At 35.8% G+C, this 15,301-nt stretch overlaps 1 protein-coding gene across 4 annotated transcripts in view; it reads right to left on the reverse strand.

The window, feature by feature from the left end:
- Nucleotides 1-11,608, reverse strand: part of Fer (FER tyrosine kinase) — a 486,842-nt gene extending 475,234 nt beyond the window's left edge. For 3 of the 4 annotated variants that reach the window (XM_074076984.1, XM_074076983.1, XM_074076985.1), the window contains exon 1: nucleotides 11,429-11,607. The gene's annotated coding sequence lies outside the window, so the exon portion shown is untranslated. Of the gene's footprint in view, nucleotides 1-11,428 lie in introns of all 4 variants that reach the window. The other variant, XM_074076987.1, reaches the window with a different exon arrangement.
- Between the last annotated feature and the right edge of the window lie 3,693 nt (nucleotides 11,609-15,301).

Here is a 15,301-nt window from a genome sequence, read left to right on the forward strand (position 1 = left end):
TCTTTGGATGGGTCTGGGCCTGATCAAGTTGTAACTATGTACCTAGCTCAACTATTTCTTTAATTTAGAATTTCTTTAATTAGGAATTTCTTTAATTCCTAAATCTGTGTGATGTTTTCTCAAAGTTATAGTTAGACTCAGTTATGCTATGGGGAATTCAGGAAGAGCTTGTCTGGAGTTTCAGAAAGAGATTCGGCTGGGCACGGGTGGCTCTCGATTGTAATCCTGGCTACTTAGGAGGCAGAGATCAGGAGAATCACAGTTCAAAGCCAACCTGGGCAAATAGTTCACAAGATACTATCTCAAAAAAACCCTTCCAAAAATAGGGGTGGTGGAGTGGCTCAAGGTGAAGGCTCTGAGTTCAAATCCCAGTACTGCCAAAAAAAAAAGAGAGATGCGAAAGAGAAAGCAGCACACCTGCTTCTTGAGTGCCAATAACAGCAGCCCCTGGGAGGTCATGCCCAGCTCCGCAGGCACTATGATCTTACAGGAAGACATGACAGCTATAGAGTGTTAAGTGGGTACAAGGCTGGGAGCCTGCTCAAGACACCACATGGCAGAACCCTGAAAGCTCTTGGAAGCTGATGAGAGCTGATTTCTCAGAATTAGGATTGAAGGTATTATAATTTGCACATTAAAAAAGGGTGTTTCTTATTTTATAATCATAGGATAGTGTGGTCTTAGACAATGGGGTCATAGCAATCCAGAGAAACAAAGATGAGGTCAAGCTAATGCAGAGGGAATGACAGAGGACATTCTGAAAGCAGAAAATCAGTAGGGTATGGTAGCACATTAAAATCTAGGCTAGAGATAAATTTTTGAAAATCATAATTGAGACTATGGATATATATAATATTGCCAGAGGGAGAGTGTCAAGAATGTAATTTATAAATAAACCATTATCTAAATGTTAGCAATTAATTTCACATGCTAACAATCTCATTACTTTATAAGCATTTCTCATATATGTGGGTGTAGTCTGAGTATACATGTAGAAGCACGCATAGATGTGTGTGTGTGTGTGTGTGTGTGTGTGTGTGGTTTCTGTCTTTTTAAAATCTAAACTTTTAGAGACAAAATCCTTTAGCCAGTCCATTAAAGTTACCAGTGCATGTTTTTAGTTATTGTTAGAGGAGTCTTTCTGCTCTAAAGGAGAGAAGAAAGAATTTCACATTATTTATATTTTGGTTTTGTCGAATGGGAAAGTCCTTTCCATTATAAGCTGTTTAAAAGTGTTTCTGGCTTCTCTACCTATTAAATGCTGGTACCTCTCTCCCCCAATCCCCCAACCTCCCTACTCCTCCCCCATCCCAACAAATTAAAATGTCTTTAGACAGGGCCAAATGTCCCCTAGAGGGCAACATTAGTGCTGCTTGAGAACCACTATAGAACTGTATATGCCTGTTACATTTAGTGCCAAGAAGGAGATTAAAATAATGTAAAACAACAGATTCTTTAATGGGATCATCCATTCATCATTGCTGTAATTATTTCTAATTTTGTGTGTTTTTTATACAATGTTCAGGCATTCATAAGATGAGAGCTACATTTCCTATGGAGCATATCAAATATAGTATCAGTAGAACAATTAATCTGCACACAACTGATTTGAAAATTTGTCAGTATTCAGATGGAACTTAAATTGAAGAATGCCAATGCTTACTTATTAAGTCTTTCCTTTTTTAGCAAATTAAGAGTTTAAGATTCATTTTGTAATTCTTAAGAAAATAATTTTAAAAGCAACTTTAAGCACTTTTGAATTATCATTTAGATTTTGGTAAATGATGTACTAAGCAAACAGAAATCATTCTTTATCATTCATTACAGTTGGACCCCAAAAGCAACTTACTAGATGTTGTATTTTTAGCTTAACTGAAGAATTCTGAATTGAGTTTGAAAAGAAGACATTATGTCAAACATGGAATTTTGACTTTTCATAAATTTGTCTTGGACTTCTTATTTGATTTAGAGAAAATTTAGCGAACAAACAGACGTTAGGAGAAATGAACTTCTGCCATGAGAACCTGGATTATATAATATGGTTTTATTTTCTTTGAATTTAACCTTGTTTCCAGCTTCCTACTGCTATCTAGAAAAGCAAAATCATCAATCCAAAAGTGAATTGCAATTTTATATTTTCATGATTAAATAACACAGACTTTTAGTGCTTGAAAGAACTATTAGAACCTTCATTTTGCACATTAAGAAACTGAGTTTTAGAATAAGTGACTTAATCCAGTGTCTATAGCTTTGGTGTCATTTCTTCCTAAGAAGTCCTAAAGCTTCCTCAGACAACATATCAAGGAAGTGTGACCAAATGCTGCAGAAAAGTGGAGAACAGGGCCATCTTGTAACATAAGAGAAAACAATGCTAATTTGGGAGTCAGAAAGACCTCAATTCGAGTGGCTCTTTGGCTATTAGCTGGCTATACCCCTTAATAATTGGGTTACTTGGAGGCAAGTTGGTTAACCTATCATTTTCTCAATGCTTTCATTTAAAAAAAATGAAGATTTGATGCTTAGCTTTCAGGTTATTGAGGAGTTAGAAATACAATATGTGTACAGTATACATTGCATATGCAAACACTGACTACAGTAGAGTTGGGCAACAAAATGATAAGTAATACAAATATTAATCTGCAGTATAAAATAAAATATAATATAGATTAATTCTGTATATTTTAGAATATTTAAAACATTTTTCTATACCATAAACACAGTATAGAAAAATATAAAATTTTTTCTCATAAAGGTCATATACACTGCTGTAAACTGAATAATGATGTAACCTCCTTCCAGAATTTCTGTGTTAAAACCTACACACCAATGACATGATATTTGGAGGTGGGGCCTTTGGGCGGTAAGTAGGTCATGAAAGTGGAGCATTTATGAATAGGACTAGTACCTTTATAATAAGAGACACCATAAAGATTATCTCACTCTGGGCAGTGCAACAGTGCAAGAAGAGCAAACCAGAACAAGTCCCCTCACCAGACATGGAATATGACAGTTCTTTGATCTTGGACCTCCCAGCCTCTAGAATTGTCAGAAATAAATGTCTGTTGTTTAAGCCACTTGGTCTATGGCATCTTGTTATAGCATCATGAGATGATTAGGGCATACATCCTCTTTAGATTTGCCTCTGTGCACTTATGTCAGATGCTTGTATTTGCCTTTCCATGTCTACTCACTAATTTATATTCTCTCCATTCTGGGAGGCTGTCCTGTGTACGGTATAGCTCCTACTCCCTGGGTGGATTCTACCAAAAGGGAGCTCCAGCAGATAAGAGAGCAAGAGAGTAAGGCTGGAGCACTATTGACCATTTCAGCTCCTACAAGGCTGCCTTGGGTTAGTTATGTCCCTACACTGAGGACTACTGCTTCCTATAAGGTTGTACAACTATTTCCTCTAGGTTCTTTCTTTGGGCAAAAAAGTGATAACGGTCTCTTATGTAATGAAGAGTAGAAGTCTGGACATTCAGGATTTCTTAAGCAATTGTCTTGGAAGAAAAAAGAAAATAATTTTTCTAAGTATGATAATATAGAAATAGCAGGAGAAATAATGATGGAAAGCCTTGTAAAGAATTATAATCATAAAATTGAGTACAAACTATGTGCTTTGTTCTGTGCTAGATATGTTTTATCTCATTTAACCCTTATAATGATCTTATGAGATAGATTTTGTTATCCCTATTTTATATATGAGAGTTTAAAGATGCTTTCTTAAGGTTACAGAGCTGACTAGTAAATAGTAGACTCAGGACTTTAACCCAAGTCTACATGATTCCAAAGCCCATTCTATTAATTTTCTTTCTGTTCTTCATATATTATATCATTAAATTAATAGTCAAAGAATTATGTCCTATTTGACTGTAGTGTCAGCTAAGTGGCAAGGAAATTAAGATGGCAGTGGCATACCAGATATGAGATGCCTATTAGTAAAAGGTTAAGAATAACTTGCACTAATTGCTAAAAAAGGTTCAATTTTTTCACAAATTCTATGCTAAAGTCTGGCTTTTCTCATCTTGAGAAATGCTCAACTGGCCCTCTCTGAGGAGTTTCTCTTCATTATTTGAATAGTGATGCCCCAGTTTTACAGGGTTTCTTATCCTCATAGAAAAAAAGAAGCTTAACAATGAGCTTCTTTGGGACTGAGCACTTTATCCACCTCTATATTCTGGCCACAGATCCCAGCATGCTTTGAACTAAACACTGTGATTTGGACTCTACTATCTTAGTCTTGCTGCAGGGCTTGTTTATCCTCATTAACATTAATACAGCGACTGTCTTCCAGGTCACCTTGTCCCAGCAACAGAGGAAAAGATATTTATGTCTGCCATCCTCCTGGCTCTCCTTCCTAATAGCTCTCCTACCTAATATTTAAGCACAGACAGGTGCCATTTAACAAAACACTTATAAGAAGGTTAGGGGAATAATCAGCTTTAACCTTGAATCACAACTCTCAAAAGAGAGAAATCATTGCTATCACAGGAAACAGAAGTTCTCTGAGGATAGTAGTTGAAATGTGAACTGGAAACTAATGCCCAGGTTCATGGTTAATAGGTACTAGAATTGGTAAGTAGGAGCCATTTTTCCTTCTCATCCGAGATAAGCAAAGATCCAAAGGAACCTAAATCAGCCCATCAATGACTTATCACTGGTCTCATAAGAAACATTTGGAATATTCTAAAGAAGAGACCACTCTTCAGCTCACTCAATGTTGCTTCTTTCTTTTTATATGTCTTTCTTCTTTTTATTGCACTTTTACTTCCTTCTACTCATATTTTATGTTTTAAAAAATATCTTGTCTGTAAAAAGTCAGAATAATACCAGTTTAATAACAATTATTAACTCATGGAGCATAATAAGTGTTATTCAAATAACTGGAAAAAGTAAATATAGGAAGAAGAGCTGAAAAGACCATAACAATAGCTTATTAGCAAAAGATCACATACATCTAACTAACAAGAACAAGCAAAATGTAAGTTGTATTTATGACAGACAAATAATAGTAGTAATGATCATAATAATTATAGATTAAAACTCCAACTCAAAAATTTTAAATACATAAGAAGCATGGAGGATTGCCAAGTATAGAACAAATTCATTCTATTTCTTGTTTAAACTTTGGAAACTGAATTAGAAATATTTTAAAAGAGTGATTTTACCATAGCATGGCTGAAAGAAAGTAATGGTTTGAAGAGTTCAGTTTGCTCATTTTAGTCTCTGTAAACAGATGATGTGAAACAGTACAGTACTGAAACTATACAATTTAATTGATGGTAAAGAGGTTTTTGGGTTTTTTTATAAGACTCGAAGTCTAAGTACTACAAGGTAAAAGACAGTTCAGGGTGAATTTTGATGTCTTATGTTCTCAGCAACAAAAGAAATGTGAGCTGTTTTTAAGTACAAGAGAAAGTTTTTCAAGACTGAAAAAAACCTCTCATATTTCATTTGGAAAGTCAATTAGATGTTTTCCCAAATAAGTGAAACAATGAGATCCTTTGTAGTCTGTTTCTTTACTATAAACATTTCTTTCTTTTGAGATAGTTTATTAAATTTAGAGGAAAAATATCTCTTCCTAAAGAAAAGAGAAGAAAACTTAAAAAGTAATTTTATCTTACAGGAAAAAAAATCTACCAGTTGGTAAAAGTTTGCTTGCAAAATATTGTAAACAGTGTAAATATTTATAATCTCTAGTTTAATATAAATTTGAATATATTTTCTTTTAAGATTCATTGTTCGTTTGGTCCATCTAAGATGTTACTCTACTGACAGAAGAATTTTGAATTCTGATAGTACTCCAATAAAATTAACAAACAAAATGGTGAGGAAAAGTGAATTCATATTTTGCAATGCTCTACATAGACTTGACCTAATCTGTATCTCAATTTTGGTGAGGAAAAGTTAAAATCAGATCTCTACTCCAGAACTGGGCTAGAATAATATATCTAATTTGTTGAGAAGATAATTAGCCACTTTAAAAATAACAATATATGAGATATATAATGTCTCAATGAAAACAAATGACTATATTATTCCATGCTCAATAAAACAAAATACCCCTGTTTATACATTAATGCTCCCTTTCCCAGATGTTGTAGCCCTTAACATCTCATAAATCCTAGCTGATTACATGTCAAAAGAAAAGGTTAATGATAAATTTAATATGCTTCCCTTTTCTATCTAATGAATCAGTATCACAAATGGAAAATGCTAGGGGAATACAACAGAAAGCAAATACTTTAAAATAACTATTTTAGGTTCCATATGTAAAGAACTTCTCAATGATACTGTCTGACAATGGAAAAAGCTACCTTGCTCGTAAGCCATTTACTGAGCATTGCCCATGTTCCAGCCACGCTGTGCTGGGTTCTGGACTGTGTAAGTAACAAATATTCCCAAGACAACATTTCTACTCCCAAGAAGCTCACGGCCCTGGGGTAGTGAACTCCTGGATTTGGATCTCCTGCTCCTGCAGTTCCTAAAAGCTTTTGGCACATGACCCCTCAGCTGCTGTCAAAGCAGTCCCTTGCTTCAAGAGTTGTTTGGGCTGCAGACCTCATGAGTCCCTTCTTGCCAGAGTTTTTTGGTATACTTCCAAAACAGACTATTAGACTTTTCTAAATACCACAGGATTTTGTAAATTTAAGGTAACATATAATAACAAATGCATCAAGAAACCTTTAACAGGACTATAATTTCATTTTACAGTTAGAAAGAGACTAACAAGTCTTCATTGATGTTCCCTAAATCAATAGATCATTCTGATGTCAAGATTATCAGTTATGTAGACAGGTCTTCTAATTCTGCTAATTATATTGCACTTTATTAAGCTGTGCTATTCTAGAAGCATCAATTTATCTTTCATGGTCATATTTACTTTATTTAAAAGTTGATTCTCCAATTCAATATGAAAAATGCATCATTCTTTTGATGTGTATGAGTATAGATCTACCCTTAGGTATAGATTCCATGATTGTGTCTCACTCCAGAAAGTTTTCTCTTTATAATGGGGAGAAGAATGTTCATTTCCACAGGAAAATCTTTAGATTTAACTGTTAGGGACCACTGATGTAAAACAAACAACATTAGCATTAAGTCAGCACACGGCACCATGAGTGACTTTGGTGGCATCTGAGAAATGAAAGAGGTTCTATTTTGGCCCTATACTGCCTTATTCTCTGTAAGGATGGCCTCTTATATAAGATAATTTGGCTATTCAATACTTTTACACACACACGAATCTTCATAACAGTTCTCTAAAATAAACTTTGCAATCTTTATTTTACAGAAGAAGACATTTAATCTGAAAGGTAGGTTAAATTCCCAGTGCTACAGAGAGTATGGCAGCCAGCGTCAGCATTTGAATCCAGATCAGTCTGAATTCGTATTTCCTCTTTGTGGCAAAACTGTTCTTTACTGTGAAGTAGTGTTCCATATTCAAATTATCCATGCGAATTTAGAGAACAGGAAGTCCTTTGTAAACAGGGAAAATCCAACTCAATTGAGTCATCAGTCTCTTCATAAAGTAACACAATGAAACATTCTCCAAGACTCCAGAAATCCCAGTTCTACTTTGACCTAAAGTGAACCTGTAGCCTCACTTAGGAAAGTGGTACAGGAACAAAGGAACACAGGAACAAAGAATCACACCCTCATTTGCCCTCTAGATACCCCTGTTTTGTTTTGTTTTTTCCAAGTCATGAAGCCCAGGCTGACCTGGGACTCTTCCTCAGCCGGATAGGATCCCTGTGGGAATGCAGGCATGCACCACCACACCCAGTTTACCTACACCATTTTTAAAGCAACAAGAAAGACGTGGATGCTCTTTGCCTTATAGATTGCTGACTATAGTGCATTAGTCAACCTTAGCTTGAGTGTGTCCAGCTGTGGAAAAGAATCCATTGAAGTGGGGAAGGAGGTGAGCAAGCTTATATTCACAACTGGGTATAGGCCTCTCCATTTATGTTTGTAATTTTAGAACATCGTTACAGTGCCATGTTTGGAATAGTCATTAACGAGATGATGGGTACCGGCAGTATACCTTACTCCACAGGCCACAATAACAGGTGATAAGTTGATACCTCCAATTTTTCTTTTAGTTAGGAGAGCAGTTAGCTAGTAAATCCCCCTTTTCTGTATCTGACCATCCTGCCTTAAGGCTTCATGACTTGGCCAGCACATGGAATAACATCTAGAATGTGACTGTCATATGTTCCCTGAAGATGGGCACACCTGCCTGCTTCTCTTGAGTATTTTGCATACTCCTGATCAGATGCTGGCAAGAACTTCATTTTCCACCCGAATAATTAGTAGGCCTTTCTCTGAAAGTGTTTTCTCCCCACATCCTTTCCCTTTTCCATTCCTGAAGTTATCTTCCCTTCCACCTTTTCAGCATAGTCACTTTGGTTTTCCCATTAAATAAAAAAATGGAATATTTTATTCTATAAATATTTTAAACCCCTTAAGAAAGAAACATGCTTAGGCAATTTAGCAGTATCTATTGAGAGTTTCAAAATTGTCCATACATTCTAAATCAATATTTTTTGTTGTGGGAATCTGACTTACTATGTCAAGTATTATGAATTAAGATATTATTTATAGCAGAAAAAAATTAAGCATCTAAAAAACAGTAAATGACTAAACATTCTAGAATATTATGCAACTTTTAAAAATTTCTGTAAATAGTTCTTAAAAATATGAGAGAATGTTTATGATACTTGCAGCAGGTTGAATGGTGCCTTCCAAAAAAGTTATGTCTATGTCCTAATTCCCAGAACCTGTGATGTGACCTTATTGAGACAAAAGGTCTTTTCAGAAGTAATTAAATTTAAAATTTTGAAATGAGGTCATCTTGGATTACCTGAGGGGGCTCTAGTCCAATGCCAAATGTCCTTGTAAGAGACAGAAAGGGAAGAGACACAGATACTTAGAGGAAAATCAATGTGAAGATGGAGGCGGAGATTAGCATGATGTGGCCACAAGCTAAGGACTTTGGCAAATCATCAAAAGAGGCTGAGAACAGATTTCCTGTCTGATTCTGTACAGGGAACACAGCACCCTTCCCACACCCTGACTGAAGTCAGAAGACTTGTGGCCTCCAGAACCTTGAGAGAATAAATTTCTGTTATTTTAAACTACAAAGTTTGTGATGATTTGTTTTGTCAGCCACAGGAAATTAATAAAATATGCTAAGAGTAATACGTAAGGCAGAGAAAGGTTTTTCCATTGTAAATGAAAAGACATTTAAGAAAAAACTTAAAACTCACCAGCATGTTGGTAATGACTGCTCATAAGAGATGAGACTATAGCAGCCTTATTTTCCCACTTACTTCTATATTTTCCAAGTTTTCTAGAATGACTATTTTTTAATATTTAAAAATATGCGTATGGGTACAGTGGCTCAGATTTGTCATCCCAGATACTCAAGAGGCAGAGATTGAGAGAATTTCAGTTCTGGGCCAGCTGGAGCAAAAAACTTAGAAAGACCCCATCTTAACTTATAAGCCAAGGATGATGGTACACTTCTGTCATCTCAACCATGCAGGAAGCATAAATAGGAGGATTGGGGTCTGAGGCCATCCCAAGCAAAAATACAACTCTATCCAAAAAAAAAATAATAATAATAACCAAAGCAAAGAGGGCTGGGAGTGTGGATAAAGTGGTAGAATGCCTGCCTAGCAAGCAAAGGCCCTGAGTTCCACCCCAGTATTGCCAAAAAAAATAAATAAATTAAAAAAAATCTATCTATCTATCATCTATTTATCTTTCTTTCTCCCTTTGGGTTGTGAAAAGCCCTATGTGTTAATATATTAATTGTTTTCTAGTTTATGATGAAAAATTTGAAGCAATTTAATCACCTAATGTTTGATAATGGCTAATTAGATTCTTGTTTGTTCTTTTGGTGGAATTAAGCTGTCATAAGTATGAATATTATGGGTCAATAAAGGAAAAGTCTTAGAATAACAAGGAGATAACACAGCTTAATGGTTCAGATTGTGGGCATCTGAACTGGATTGACTACACTTTGAAAGACTTGATTCTTAACTACGCATCTCTTTTGTTTCTCATCTGAGGAATAATAAAATTGACATAATAGGTCAATTTCCTACATTTCACATATTTGAAGGAGAATGTTTTTCACCTTTGAACATCTCTGGAATTGAGCTGTGACTTACAATTGATGGTATTTGACTATCACAGATTTGCTGTTGCTTATACATTAAACTTGGTCATTGCCATTTATGTGGTTGGCTTATGGACTGACTTTCATAAATTTAATAGCCATTTAAAACTCTTTAAAAATTCCATTTTGATTCAGCATGGAAGCAACTTATTTATAGATAAAGGCACAGAAGTAAAGCAGGAAAGCTTAAATTTGATATTTGATAAAGCAAATATGTGTCCCTGAAGGAAAGACTGCAATCCTATACATTACTCTGAAGCAACTTCTAAGAGGGAGTTGTGTTACATTTTATGACTAAGATATGAGCTCTGACAAACTGAAGCCTCTTGAAGTAGTGAAAGAAATTTCAAAGCAATGAGAGGCTGAGGTGGCCAATTCATGCTTTGTGTAGAACCATCATTAAAGTGTCAAGCACCAGTGTGTCAGAAATTTCCTGTTGACTTTAGATAGAAGTTGCTTAACACCCAGAGACATGTAGTTCAATTGGAAAAAAAACCCACATTATGTTTTCTTATGTTTAGTGGGCAGTTTTTTAAAGCTCTTTCTTAGTGACATATAAGATAGTGGTACATTTTATAATCAATAACATCTTAGTTTCAATGAAGTATGATTTAAGGAAACTTCGAATCACTATGCCTGGCACATAGTGAGTGAGAAGGAAAAAAAGGTTATAAAGTTGTGTATTTTTATACACCACTATAAAAAAATCAACAAAGATTTAAGGGAATAGATAAAAAAGATGAATGATATAAGGTTGATGATTTAATGGATTTTTAAAAATGTTTTCAAATTGTTACAGAAATTTATCATTTTCTTAAAATTAAAAATTTAACTGAAAAATATATTTCATGAGGATGGTTTAAAATTTTTAAAAATCAAGTTTAAGATATATATAAATGAAATGTAAGTCTCGTTTCCATTTCAGACTCCATTTTTGTTTTTCTAGAAGCAACTACTGATTACATTTTCTTATATAACCTTCTTGAAGTTTTCCTTATATAAACAAACATAAATGTATATATTATATACACACTTCATTCTTCAAAACTGGAAATATACTTTATGTACAGTTCTCCACTTTTATTTTTGGCTCTAATGCTCTAGAATTGAATATCATTCTATAGTCCATATAGTTCTTAATTCTTCTTGACATCCACATAGTCTTGGCAGGGTAGGATTCAGTGTAGGAAATAGAAACAACTCTAGGTATTCAAGATAGAAAGGAAATTAAGTACTTACAAAATTGTTAGATGTGTTCATGGAGCAGAAGACAGGGATCTGCCACTGGGTATTGATTTCAAGGGCACAGCACTGTGATCCAGAGATCAAGTTGCTGCTGCTTACACAGCTGGAGTCCCACAGCTGCCTCAGTTCTCCCAGAGCTGGTGAGGAGATGCTGACTGCTACACTGCTCTGGGTTATGAGGGAGCTAATAACTAGATACTGGAATGCTGAGTCCAGTTGCAAACACCAGTGAGCTGGTGGCTCACCAGGAAGAAGGAGGCCTCCAGTTATTTCCAGTTTCCAAATCTCACGCATATTTCTCATTGGCAGAAGCAAATTCTTATCTAGAACTCTAGCTGCAAGAGAGTTTGAGAAAGGTGTTCTTTTTCTTGTGGGCAGGAACACACAGAGGGTTAGATGTGGATGCTATGTGGTAATTAACCATCAACAGCACAGTGTTCCACAGCATCAATGCATTATAAATTATTTAACTGGTCCCCAGTTGTGGGGAAGGGTGTGTATGATATGTGAGGCTATTATAGGACTTGTTATTACAATGTGTTGGTCTAAATCTGTCTTTGTGTGTTGGCTGTAGACATCTTTACATAAGTAACAAAATAAAAACTCACCCTACACTGGCTAAAACATAAAAAGGCATCGGTAGCTCAATTATGTCATAAAGGATAGGTATAAAAATTGTTTGAATGTTTAATCATGCAACATTTTATTGGCATATATTAAATTATGCATTGTAAGGGGTTTCATCATCACATTTCCACACATACATATAATGTACTTTGGTTAGTTACCCTCTCTTTTCTCTTTTTTTTTTTTTTTTTTTGGTGGTACTGGTGTTTGAAGTCAGGGATTCATGTTTGCTGCTCTACCTCTTGAGCCACTTGCAGCTCAACCCCCACCCAACCCCGTCTATTACTATTTCTTATCCCTCTCTTCCTCTCACTCCCTTTTCTTTTCCCCTTCCACCTTCCTAGTAGTCCCTTTTATTTTCATGGCCTTTGTCGTTTTGTTTCCCCCTAGCTTCCACAAATGAGAGAAAATGTGATACTTGTCTTTATGGGACTGGCTTATTTAACATGATGATATTCAGTTCCACTCATTTTCCTGCAAATGACATATAATTCCCTTCTTTTTTTATTAGCATATATTAGTTGTACAGAGGAGAGTTCATCATGACACTTACATATGTGCTTACAATGTATTTCAATTAGATTGACCTCTTCCATCATTGTCCCTCATGCCCTTTTACCCCTTCATAGAACAATGTCATCAGGTTTCATTGTTCTATTTTCATATACATACACAAAGTACATCAACCACGTTCACTTTCCTTCACCTTCTCCATTTACCCTCCTCTACTCCCACTGATACACACCCCTGGGCAGGACCTGTAATTTTGTTCTTCTTCATGGCTGAGTAAAACTCCATTGTGTAGATGTACCGCATTTTCTTTATCCTTTCACCCATTGATGGGCACCTAGACTGGTTCTATAATTTGGCTATTGTAACTAGTTCTGTGGTAAACATCATTATGCAGGCATCTCTATGATAAAGTTACTTTGATTCTTTTGTGCATGTAACCAGAAGTTAATCATGTAACATTTTAAGCAGACAAATGAATGTCCCACACCCCATTTGCTTTCCTGTGTCTGTGATACGTAGAAATGTTTTAGGAATATCATCACTCCTCCCTCTATCTAAAAACCTAAACTAACGCCAGGTTTACAGCTTTATGCATCTCACCAAAATCTCTATCCTACTGTGGTTTCGTTGCTTACCTTGTGTTGAGGACAGAAGAAGAAGGGGTGTAACCAACAGCCCAGAGAAAAATTAATTGGGTCACCAGTAATGGAATCTGTGAGCTCAGCAGCAGCTCAGCATTCTTACCACTGGTACCACCCAGATGTTGGAGTGACAAGGATTAGCATTCTTGGAGTGCTTGCTAGAGGCCAGGCATTGTTGGCTCCTTCATTTAATTCTCAGGATGTCTCTATGAGGAATAGACGCCATTATGACTCCCATGTAGAAATGAGGAAACTAATCCTCAGGGAGGTGAAGAATTTACGCAAGGTCACAGGGCTTGTTTTTATAGGAGCTTGGATTTGAATCTCAATCTTGTATCTACAGAGTCTGTCCTTGCCTCTCTTCTGGAGTGTGAATTAGTCTTTCATGACTAAGAAGGAATTCATGAAACATTGCTTATCTAGTGAGACAAGGGAACTCTATATTTGGTATAGTCAAACAAGATGGAACCCCATCCTCAGGAAAGCCTACAACATGTTCTAAAGCCACAGACTCCTCCTCATGCCAATGTGTTCTCATTATGATAAAAAGCAAGAAAGTGACCATGGATCAGAATAGATCTACTACTGAAAAAGCAATGCATGGTGCATGTATATATTCACTTATTTGGCTAGCTAGTTCATTAGCTGGTTGCTATTAACAGAACACTGTAGGTCTGTGAGGTCAAAGAAAACACAAGAGATAGTCTCCCATATGTGCTAAAGGAATTTATAATCACTTTGAGAGAATAAATAAATACAGATCAAACATATAAATGACAATTAGAGTACAAGACAGCACAGTATCTTTGTAATGTCTTTGTAAAATTTAGAAGTTTTACGCTTTACTTTTTAAATGTAATTTGTTCTTATCATATTCCACAGTTCCTATCCAATCCACACTTGTAACTTTATTAACCTACAACCATGGGTTGTATGATAGAAAAAAAAAACATCTATAAAGGGGCTCTCATACTGACTGCAGTAAGGTTTTAGAAAAACTATAGTAACTTAGCAGTTTATCATGATGTGCTTACTTCAATCATCAACTCCATGAAAATCACATGTAGTTTTAATTGCTCTAATTTCTACCAAAGACAATGATTTTATCAAAACATACCAGTAGAAAGTTCTTTTTATTAAAAAAAAAAAAAGAAGGCCCTGCCTTCCACGATTGAGCCTGAAGAGCAGTAAATACCCTCTGTCAGCTAATGCATACAGGTGTCAGGGGAAGGTGAGGTGGGTGTGAGCCAGTTTTAGCTAACTGGATGTTCCTATGTGAAGTTAGGTTTGGGGACAGCCCGAGATGGTTGCCTTTAGGTAGCTAGTGCCTAGAAATGTGGGATCCAGCAGGGTGGCAGTGAGTGGCAGCATCAGAAGCAGATGGAACTGTGTTGTGATTTGAACTGTAGCTTGACCCTATTGTTTCTTGTCTGTTTTTGGTTTATGACTGTGTTTTTGAACCTGAATTTCAACTGTCTACCCAGCTTAGTGGATATCCAGCTTAGGGCTATCCAATAATCTAAAAATAAATTTGTTTTATATATTTATAGCCTAAATTAGCCAGAACCAGTGGTTATTTGACCTCAAGAATCCAGAGGATTAGAAGGTTTTGGCACCTGAAGGCTTGAGGGCAGATACTAGGTGGTGGCTGTGGATGAAAAAAACCATGCTGAGGTCCCCAGTATGGACAATAGTGGCAAGAGTAGGGGCTTCCATGCTGCCTCTGCCAAGTCCTTGAGTTCAACTTCTTCATAGGGAATTGCAATGCTGAGATATAAAGAGTACTGAAGTCCATTACTAGCTATGTGATCCTCTAGACCTAAATTTCCCATCCATTCTCTACAGTGATGAGAACAGAGCTTCCAAAAGGGCACTTCCTCTGTTAAGATTCTATTAATCTCCTCCATCATCCCAGATATCCAAGGTTATGATTTTTTATTCATTTTACTTACTTTCTCTTTGATAAGTATCTATAGTCTTCATCTTTGAGTTTTTATGACTAACATAACTAGCTTTCCTAGACCTGAAATATTTACTTTCATCAAAAGATCTGAAGAAAAAATAATTTCAATTTTTCTGTATAATA

Source organism: Castor canadensis, chromosome 6 (genome assembly GCF_047511655.1).
Source record: "Castor canadensis chromosome 6, mCasCan1.hap1v2, whole genome shotgun sequence".
Taxonomy (NCBI): Eukaryota; Metazoa; Chordata; class Mammalia; order Rodentia; family Castoridae; genus Castor; species Castor canadensis.